This window comes from Urocitellus parryii, chromosome 4 (assembly GCF_045843805.1).
Source record: "Urocitellus parryii isolate mUroPar1 chromosome 4, mUroPar1.hap1, whole genome shotgun sequence".
In the NCBI taxonomy this organism is placed as follows: Eukaryota; Metazoa; Chordata; class Mammalia; order Rodentia; family Sciuridae; genus Urocitellus; species Urocitellus parryii.
The window spans coordinates 159,166,168-159,175,728 of record NC_135534.1 but is presented as its reverse complement, the minus strand read 5'-3'; positions in this window follow the sequence as shown (position 1 = coordinate 159,175,728).

The following is a 9,561-nucleotide window of genomic DNA, read 5'->3' as shown; positions in this document are numbered from 1 at the left end:
TCCCATTCAGCATTCGCCATCATTTTTTCTACACTTTTAAAAAGCTACATTTAGCAACGCATACACCCTATTCCTGGAGTTCTTGCCAGCATGTTAAATCCTGTGTCCTGAAGTCATATTCTGGCCCCTTAATCAAATATGTTCATAATGTACCCTCAGCAGTACTTCCCTAGCCAGTGCTGGTACATGGTAGCTTGTTCATATCAAGTCTCCCGTATAAAATCTACTTTCTTCCTCATCAGGTGCAGCTTATCTCTGGTTAGTTATGCTGGACTTTAACTCTCATTATTGTCCCAGCAAGCAGAAGACAAGGTGGAGGCAACTTCTGAGGCCGAGACCCATTCCCTTTCAGAAGTCTTGCTGTATCTTCCAGCTTGGAAGAAGCACCAGTTCTTACTAGGGAAGTGCACAGCACCTCTGCAATTTCTGAGAGGACAGGGGGCTTGGTAGGTTCAGCATTCTGGGAGACATTCATCCAAATGGCCCTGCCTAATGTCCCCACCAATGTTTTAGGGCTCAAGTTTGCCTCATCAGGGCCTTGAGTTTAGCATAACAGAACTGCCTTGGCTGTGCAATCAGATAGCAAACATCTTGCAGCTCTGACTATCAGATCCCATATCTGCCACTCAGCTATGACAGCTATTCCATTGAAGGAGATAAGAGCTTCTTTCTCTGTATGCTACTAAAAGAGGCCCTCTGGCTCTCATACTTAGCCTTTAACCTTGTTAACGGCCCTCAGTCTCTTGTTATTCTTTCTCAGAGTGTCAGAACAACTCAGTAACAGGTCAACTCCACTACCCATGTAGGATTGCACTCATGCGCTCGCGCTCTCTCTCTCTCTCTCTCTCTCTCTCTCTCTCTCTCTCTTTCTCTCCAGTCCTGGGTATTGAATCCTACCAAATGCTAGGCAAGTTCTCTACCATTGAGCTACATCTCCAGACCACCCCCTTTTTAAAACAATGTTTCGAGACAGAGTCTTGCCCCGTTGCCCCGTCTGGCTTCAAACTGTGATCCTTGCCTCAGTCTCCTGAGTAGCCAGGATTGCAGTTGAGTAGCTGGGATACAGGCTACGCCACCACAGTTCTCTCACTTTTCATCAGATGACTGAAGCATTGTGACTTCAACAGTTCCCCCATTCACCAGGTCATTTTCTTCGGTATCCACCAGTGAAGTCCTCAGCAATTGGGCTGCCACCAATTATCTGTGTCCATCTACTATTGGGATTTGTGTTCTTCAACCTGTCAGGCAGTGACTGAGCATCCTTATTCCTCATCTTACTGAAGCCAGATTTAAAGTTAGGTAATCAGTGTAGTTAGGTAAATCGGGTCTAATATCGAGTGAAATCTAAAATGGAGGCCATGCTGGGAATGACTCAGGGAAAACAGGACAACTCATGGAGTGTTAATAAAGTTCCGAAAAGGCCCTAGGCCAAAGTCCACCTGGAAGAAATGTTAATGAACATCCCCCAACAGATTCGAAGACAGCCCATCCCAAAGAAATGTTAATGAAGCCCAGGATACAGCCCCCAACAGATTTGGAGATAGCTCATCCCAAAGAAGTGCTAATGAACAGCAAACTTGACTCGGAAATGACCAGATTACTCCTTTGTCCCAAACCCTTCCCACCTACATTACATCACCAAACCTATAAAAAGGGGAACACATTGCCCGCTAACTGGATTCCACCTCTTGGGTCCCCTTCTTCCTCCGGGAGAAGTCTTTTTCTTCTGTCCTTTAATAAATTTCTAATTTCTACTCTGGCCTTGCCTCGGCGTGCTTCTTTGGTGTTATTCTTCAACATCGGGGAGCAAGAACTCGTCACCGGTCAACAGCGGTAACATTACCGCCTATTATCTCATGTGCTCTGAGAAGCAGACACAAAGAATGAATGATGTTAAACATGCCGGTGTGTGAGGGATAAAGGGGAGGGAGCTAGAGGATCCAGTGAGAGCTCAGGCTCCCATGAAGAAGACAGGGAAGAAAGGATGGTTGGGGTAAAAAGAGCCTCAGTTCAGAAAAGCTCCAAGACAGCTCAGCCAAGCTAATTCAGAACCTCAAGGTTTAAAAAGTAGCCTGTTAAAGAAGTTGTATCTGTCGTAGGAATAGGCTTCCCTTAATATGGCACTGTGTTCTTTCATTGGCTGGGAGTCCTCCTTGGGAAGTGTTGGTGCTAATGTGGGGGTAGAGTCATAGGAGAGCAACGTGGATGCCATCAGTAGATAATGCTTCCCAGAGCATAAGTTCTGCAGGACGCATTTTCCTGGCTGCTACATCATGGAATTATGTTCCCTTCCTTTAGAGCATGTGTCACTTTCTTTCTACTACGTTATACGCTTCATGAGAGCTTACACTGCTTTGGTCACTACTTTTATTTCCAGCTCCTAGCACACTGCTTGGCCCACACTGACTCTCAAGTAGTTTTTCACGAATGTGGAAGTGACATGCTACTCCATAGTATCCCTTCATCACTCTGTATAACAAAAAAGGAAAATGATGTTCCCTTGCCCTGAGAGAAGGTACTGCCATCAACATCACAGTGTGTTGGGCCTTGACCCTGGGAAGAGTGTGTGCCCACCCACAAGCCAACCCTGAAGATGGGGCTTTGTCTCCAGTGTGATGTGCCTTCACAGGTTCTGCCTTGAGCATCCCCGCTTCGTCCTTTTTATAGACTTCTCAGTCCCATTCCCAGCCAGAATCTGCTGTAAAGAAAGGATCTGAAGTTAAGCGTTCTAAGCAGAAATTGAACTCCGAGGCTAATGAAATGAAACCTCTACAATAGAATTTTCTGATGCGGTGGCAATGTAGGGGTAGCAACAGATATGTACTCAGGGAGCAAAACCCTGACATTATCCCTTACAACTGCCTTTTTACCTGTGGTGAGGCCCTGCATTCCCAGGATAGGCTGTTAACTCAGCAGTCTAATCATATTTTCTGGTCTAAGACACAAACTTTCAAAATAGGAAAGGGTTCTTGTGGAATATGTACATTTGCAAAAAGCAGAAATCCACATTTTTGAAATGTTTATGGAAATGAAGCAAGACCGAGTGCTATAGGATATCATCTGAATCTGCTGAACAAGCTCAATTTTAAACAAGTTCCTTGCCTAGACTGCTGTATTCTCTGACCAGTGCCCAGCAACAAGAAACCCATAATGCCTTTCATCTACTGCAGTGTTTACAATGGAAATACATGTCAAGACAAAAATTACTATTCATACCTCTATTAGCGCATATAATATGTTGTTTTGTAATTATTTGTTTATGGCTCTATGTCTCTCAAAGGCAGGAACTCCTAAGGGCTGGACTCTGACTTACTCAAATTTCTGCCCCCAGGGTCTAGGCTAGAGCCTGGCATAGAAGAGGTGCTTAGCAAACATTTGTTGAATGATTGAATCAAAGGTTATTATAGAGACAGATCTCTCAGACCAGGTCCTCACAACCCAAAATAGTTGTTCTGTGTATCAAAACTGTGTAAAGAGTTAATTCAGATTCCTCCTTGACCCTGCCAAGCTATATAATTCACTACCATCTCTCCCCCTTCTTTTTCTATTCGGTAAGATTGGCTTTGGTGTTAGGTAATACGTATGTAATTAAAAACTCTAATTACCGGTTACACTCATCTGCTTATTATGATACTAGTCTTTTATTAAAACTAGATTTCACTTCTCCATGCTCTTGGCTATAAAATAGAGCTCTTTTACTTTCTACCAATTCTATTGGCACTCCTTTTTAATTCAAATACTGCTCTGGGATCAACAATGCAATAAGACATAATTATGTTTTAAGATCCATGAATTGGTTGTGAAAATGCAGGTATTTTCTCTCTAGGTAGTTTGCTCCAGGAAATACACTGAGAAGTATATTTTTATCTTGATGTATGGGGATTTACATAGGAACATACCCCTTAGAGTTGAAAGTAGTATTTTGTAGAAATGCTGGAACAAATACCACCCATCACCACTTTATTATGTTCACAATGTACTCCATTATCATCAGTATGTGAGTATAAATCCTCATAAGAAACCTCCCAGTATTAAAAACCATAATTATAACATGTATTTATTCCAAACATATGTACCACCGTTGCAAACTACCCACCAGCTGAATATATTTTGCAGCTTTCAAAATTTGACTGGTGCGAAGATGGCTTTTATAAATGTGATTTATGACAATTTAGGTGCCGAAAACCATCGTAATTACAAGTACTGTAAATGTTTTCTCTCTGCTTAAGTAGCCTCGCTGAGGAGGACAGCCTTCATTTCCTGTGGGCTGGGTCTTTTGGCTCCAGGCTTCTCTACAGCCAACAGGCTGCTCTGTTCCCAGCCCGTTTCACCAGTAAAAGATTAACAAAAACTTTTCAGCGCTCGGTTTTCTTTTCCCTCCGGAGCTATCCATTTTCCCATCTCCAAAGAGGGCAGCCTCTCCTAACATATGTTGGAAATTGTTGTTCAACTTCACAGAGTATACAAACATAAGACTTTTCTCCATTCTCCGTGCCAGAGCAGACGTTTCAATGGAATATTTCATTATAATGCAGAGCCCATGTGCCAGAAAAGAGGCTTTTCAAATAAAATTCATGATTTTTCTTTTTTTTTACCATGTGGTATCTGGGGTTTCTATAAAGCACAAGAGACCTGACTTTGGGTATAAAAAGTTTAAACTTTTAACCTACCTGGATTTAAACAGAATAATAAATTGTCAAGTAATGACTCTTTGCCAAATGTTAATAATCTTCATGAAAAGTAAAACCAGGGTGTCGTGGAAAGGCTGTGATGTTCTGCATCCTCCTAGCACCTTCTATTTTATTTTAAAATCTCTCTCTCTCTCTCTCTCTCTCTCTCTCTCTCTCTCTCTCTCTCTCTCTCTCAGCACACCCATGGAGAGTCAAGCCCCAGGAAAGTGGTGACTCACCCAAGGTTACAAAGGGAGTTGGTGGCAAGACCCATGAGAGAATTTGGGTTCTTAATTCCCAGTTCAATGCTATAGTTTACAAAGCACCCCAAACACCACTCTTGAAAATTATACTGTCATCAGCACTTTCCTTATGACTCTTTGTTTTCAGTAGTTAAAAACTTAGTAGTTAAAGAAAAATGGCTTTGGGACAAAATTTAGCCAACAAAATCTCTAGCTTACAGTCAATTATTTCCAAAAGACAACTTAAAAATCTGTAGTTCAGCTACTTTGGGGGTATAGACATGCCAAAATCCAAAGTTCACTGTCTTCTTGGTATCTTTGAATTTGAAGGGAAGTTAACTTGTGGGATTTATTAATGTTGTGTGTTAATTACTGAGTTTGGGTTTTATCATCAAACCAACAAAGTCGAATTTTTAAAATATGTACTAATTGCTATAAAATAATAATGACCTTGATTTATCTCGGCTTTACTCCTAAATTATTATAGAAGTGAATTAAAGAAATTTACATCCAGGCTTTCCGTGAAAACTCATCATAGAGCTGATATTTATGGAGGAACGTGCCTTGAAAGGGGCCCTCGTGCAGGCTTTCCTTTTCAACCAGCTTTCAGAGCTCCACGTGCCAGCTCAGCCGGCTCCAGATCCGATTGTGGCCACCAGTGAGGCACATGTGTTTCTTGCAGTCAGATTATCCTGACATCCCACTGTACTGTGGTAATGCACTCCACCGAGTTTCTTTGCATTTGTTTGTTTGGCTGTCAAAAGGACCATTCCTTTAAAATCAATAAAGGGACAAGAACAACACAGAAAATAACAGCCACTGAAACAAGAGCAGCCACAACATGTTGTCAGATGGAAAATGAAAACAGAACGCAGTCTAATCATAGTCTGCAATTTGCAATTCCTTGAAGGAGTATTTCTTACAATAAGTGATTCATAGATGATGCAAATCACAACCCTCTTTGGCTTTTGCCGCTGCCTTTATGAAAATTCAAATGTGACAAGCTTGCTGGGTTGAACTCAGATATAAAATCCATGGGATTTCCCCCCTCTTTGCCTTTATTTTTCTAAACTCTCAAAAATTTTGATACTATACACAGATTACTTTTATTACAGAATTACCACTATTTAAAAATAAAAAATTTTTTGAATGATATTAAGATGGATATTATATGTCAAATAAAGATAATAAGTTTAGTGTGGAGAAGATTGCTGGACTGAGGATGTTTCAAGCCAACACATTTATACTTCTTTAATACATTCGCTCTACAGAGAACAAATGTTAACCATAATTTTTCAGTTCAGTAAGCCACAGTGAACATTGATAGGGGCTTACTTTCTCTTAGAACATAAACCCCAAAGACTATTCCAGTTCATACATCAGAATTAAGCCATTTCACATTATTTCCTCTTGTATTATGCACTTGAATTCCAGTTCCTATACTGATTTGTAACAAAGATGTGAAACATTCTAAACTTTTTAAAATTCTATTTTTCTCCCAGGCAAACTGGAGATGATTCTCACAGGCTAACCACAAATTTCACACTTTCCAAAGAATTCCATACTCTCAAAGAAAGGGGTCTGGCTTCAAGATAAGGAAAAAATGCAAATAAATTTAATAGGTTTCAAATAAGTGAATATAAGTATAATAGTGAATGTGTATGAACATGTGTGTGTGTGTGTTTCACTTAAAGAAATCTTTCTTCCAAAATCTATAGAGGTTACAGGAACAAAAAGAAAAATAACAACTGCTGAATCGAGAATGGCCACAAGCAAATTGTCCTATAGACACACACAACTTGTCCTGAAACATTCTTTCAAATGACTGTTTAGAATGAAAATTTTTAAAGTAATGCTATCATTATCGGGTGGCAGAAGTATCCAGGAGAAACACTAAAGAGATCATGCAGGTCTCCTTTTTTCCCACCTCACCCTTATTCTCTACCCCAGATTTATTCCTTTCCATTAGCCAAAACTTCCCACTGCACCAGGGCTCTGCACACCCCTTCTCTTCATCTTTTCAGTCCTCACCCTTCCCACCTACTCTACCACAAGTTATGGGCAACATGCACATTTTTGCTAACAGAAGCTACTCCCCGACTACTCCACTCCGTGAAATTTGTGTGTTTCCTCTTCCGAGTCCTTGGGGTCCCTCTCGTTAACAGCTATTTTATGTCTGTCTAGACGTACCCACATTTTTTTTTTTTTTTACAAAATACCTTGAAAATAGTATTGCAGATTTAAATAGGAATAGGTGCATAATTGGGGGAAATTAGATTAAATTAGATTAGATGAGACACATCTAGTCTCATTCATGTTGTGCTGCATGGCTTATTCATGGACCTCAATCAGTTAGGCAGAAGGTGGAAGCCAAAGTAGACACAAACTGAGCTAAATTTTCTTCCCAGAAAAAGGTGGAAGTGAAAGCAGGATAAAACCATTTAAGTTCCTTGCGTGTGACTGGACTATACCATGGCCCTTGGGAGGGTACAAGGCCATTCTCTAACATGCGGATTGTAAAGTAGAGAAGGCCAGTAGTGAAACAGAAACTCAGAAAGAAGCAGGGGCAAGAGAAGGAAGCTCTGATGGTCTTTCCAGGCCTCAGTTCCAGAATCTTCCCAAGTCCTGAATGCATTTACTCATGGTAAGTTATGAAATTTATTTTGTTTTTTTCTTTTGAAACCACAAATAGCCTACTCAACACTCCTAAACTGAGAAAGTGGACTTCATTCTACTATCTTATGACTAACACCTGATTATTGACCTACCCATTCTGCTCACCAAACTTCATAAGTTGGACTAATGCTGGAAATACAAAAATAGTTGTAAATCTACACATTTCCTGATGGTTATCAGACATCAGCTTGGGAGGCAGCTGTAATTCTGAGTGCATTTCATAGAAAAGGCCAATATATGACTAAGTAAACAGTTCCTTTTTTGTAAAAAAAAATGTTAGTTATAACAATATCTTTATTTTATTTTTATAAGGATCAAATCCAGTGCCTCATGCTTGGTAGGTGAGCACTCTACCTCTGAGCCATAACTCCAGCCCAGTAACCAGTTCCTTTTGATGTGCTCTTATCTTTTTGTGCAAGAAAGTAGAGCCTCAATAAATGTCTATTGAATACAGGACTAAACAAATAGATTCTTCAACCATGTCAGGATTACTAGATAAAGTTGAGTAAAAGAAACATTTGTTTCTGGAAAATGTTGAGGAATAATTTGGTTGAAAGTAGCAGAGGTTGAAGTAATTTGAGACTGATGAAAGAAATGGACTAGTTTGATAAAATTGAAGCAATGAAATTCTCTATAATGAACATTTATGTAAAAAAAAGTATTTTATTTTTTATGAAAACATTTGTTTTTTATTCTTTCACTGTATTGTCCTATTTTATTTCAGTATAATTACTATTTATAAATATTCTAGTAATACCACTAATATTATTTCAGACAGTGTTTGTACTGAGTCATATCTATAGTTTAGTAGTAAAAGTTACAGAAAAGCAGCACTGCTTAATAAAAATTTACCTTCAGCTGGGCACGTTAGCATATACTTGTAATCCTAGCAGCTTGGGAGGCTAAGGCAGGTGAATCATGAGTTCAAAGCCAACCTCAGCAACTTAGCGTAGCTGTTAGCAACTCATAGAGACACTGCCTCTAAAGGAAATATTTTTTTATAAGAGGGCTGGGGGTGTGGCTCAGTGGTTGAGGGCCCCTGGGTTCAATCCCTGGTAGCAAAAAATGTACCTTCATGTCACCGTTGCTCCTTACTACCTTACAATTAGGTGAGGTGTGTCCACAAAAATTGTAAGTCAACACATTTTAAACCATATATTTATATATATGTATATTTTATATACATATATATAAATTACTTCCTTGAAATAATAATTTTAAGAGTATTACAGAATTAAATAGTAATAGGTACATAATTTAGGGGAAATTAGATTAAATAATGAACCTCATATACATCTAGTCTCAAATTCTAATTTGACAAATAGACTCTGAGGAATCAATAATAGTTTCAGCTCAGCTAAAGTTCAAGCTCAGCTTCTGTATTAGTCTGATTTATGTTGCCATAACAAAATATCTAAAGCTGAGTACTTTATAAAGAAAGAAGGTTTATTTAGTTCACATTTTAGAAACTGAAAGTCCAAGATCAGGTGGCCCCATTGATTCATCCCCTGTGGAAGGCCTACTTGGCCACATCACAACACGGCAGATAGCATTCAGAGATGAGCATGTGCCAGAGGAAGGGATTTAGGGGCTAGGCTTGCTTTTTCATAACAACTTTGCTTGGGAAAATTCCATCTGGGAAAACCAATATTAATCCCTTCAAAAAGCAATGCCCCCAACAACCTAACCACTTTTTACTAGGCTCCCAATTCTTAAGGGTTTTACAACCTCTTAAATGCCACTTTGGGGACCAAACTTCCAACACGTGAACTTCTGGAAGACAAACCAGAGCAGTATCCCTAGTTTCCAGCCTATTACACATTTCATCTTCTTTACAATTTCCCCTAGGGTAACAATTTAAACTGGTTTTCTCAATGTTTTCAAAGCTAACCTATTGGTTTTCTAAACAGCTGAGTGGTTGAAACAAAGTGAGCATGAACTGATAGTGTCATGTGCCCATAGTCCTAGGAACT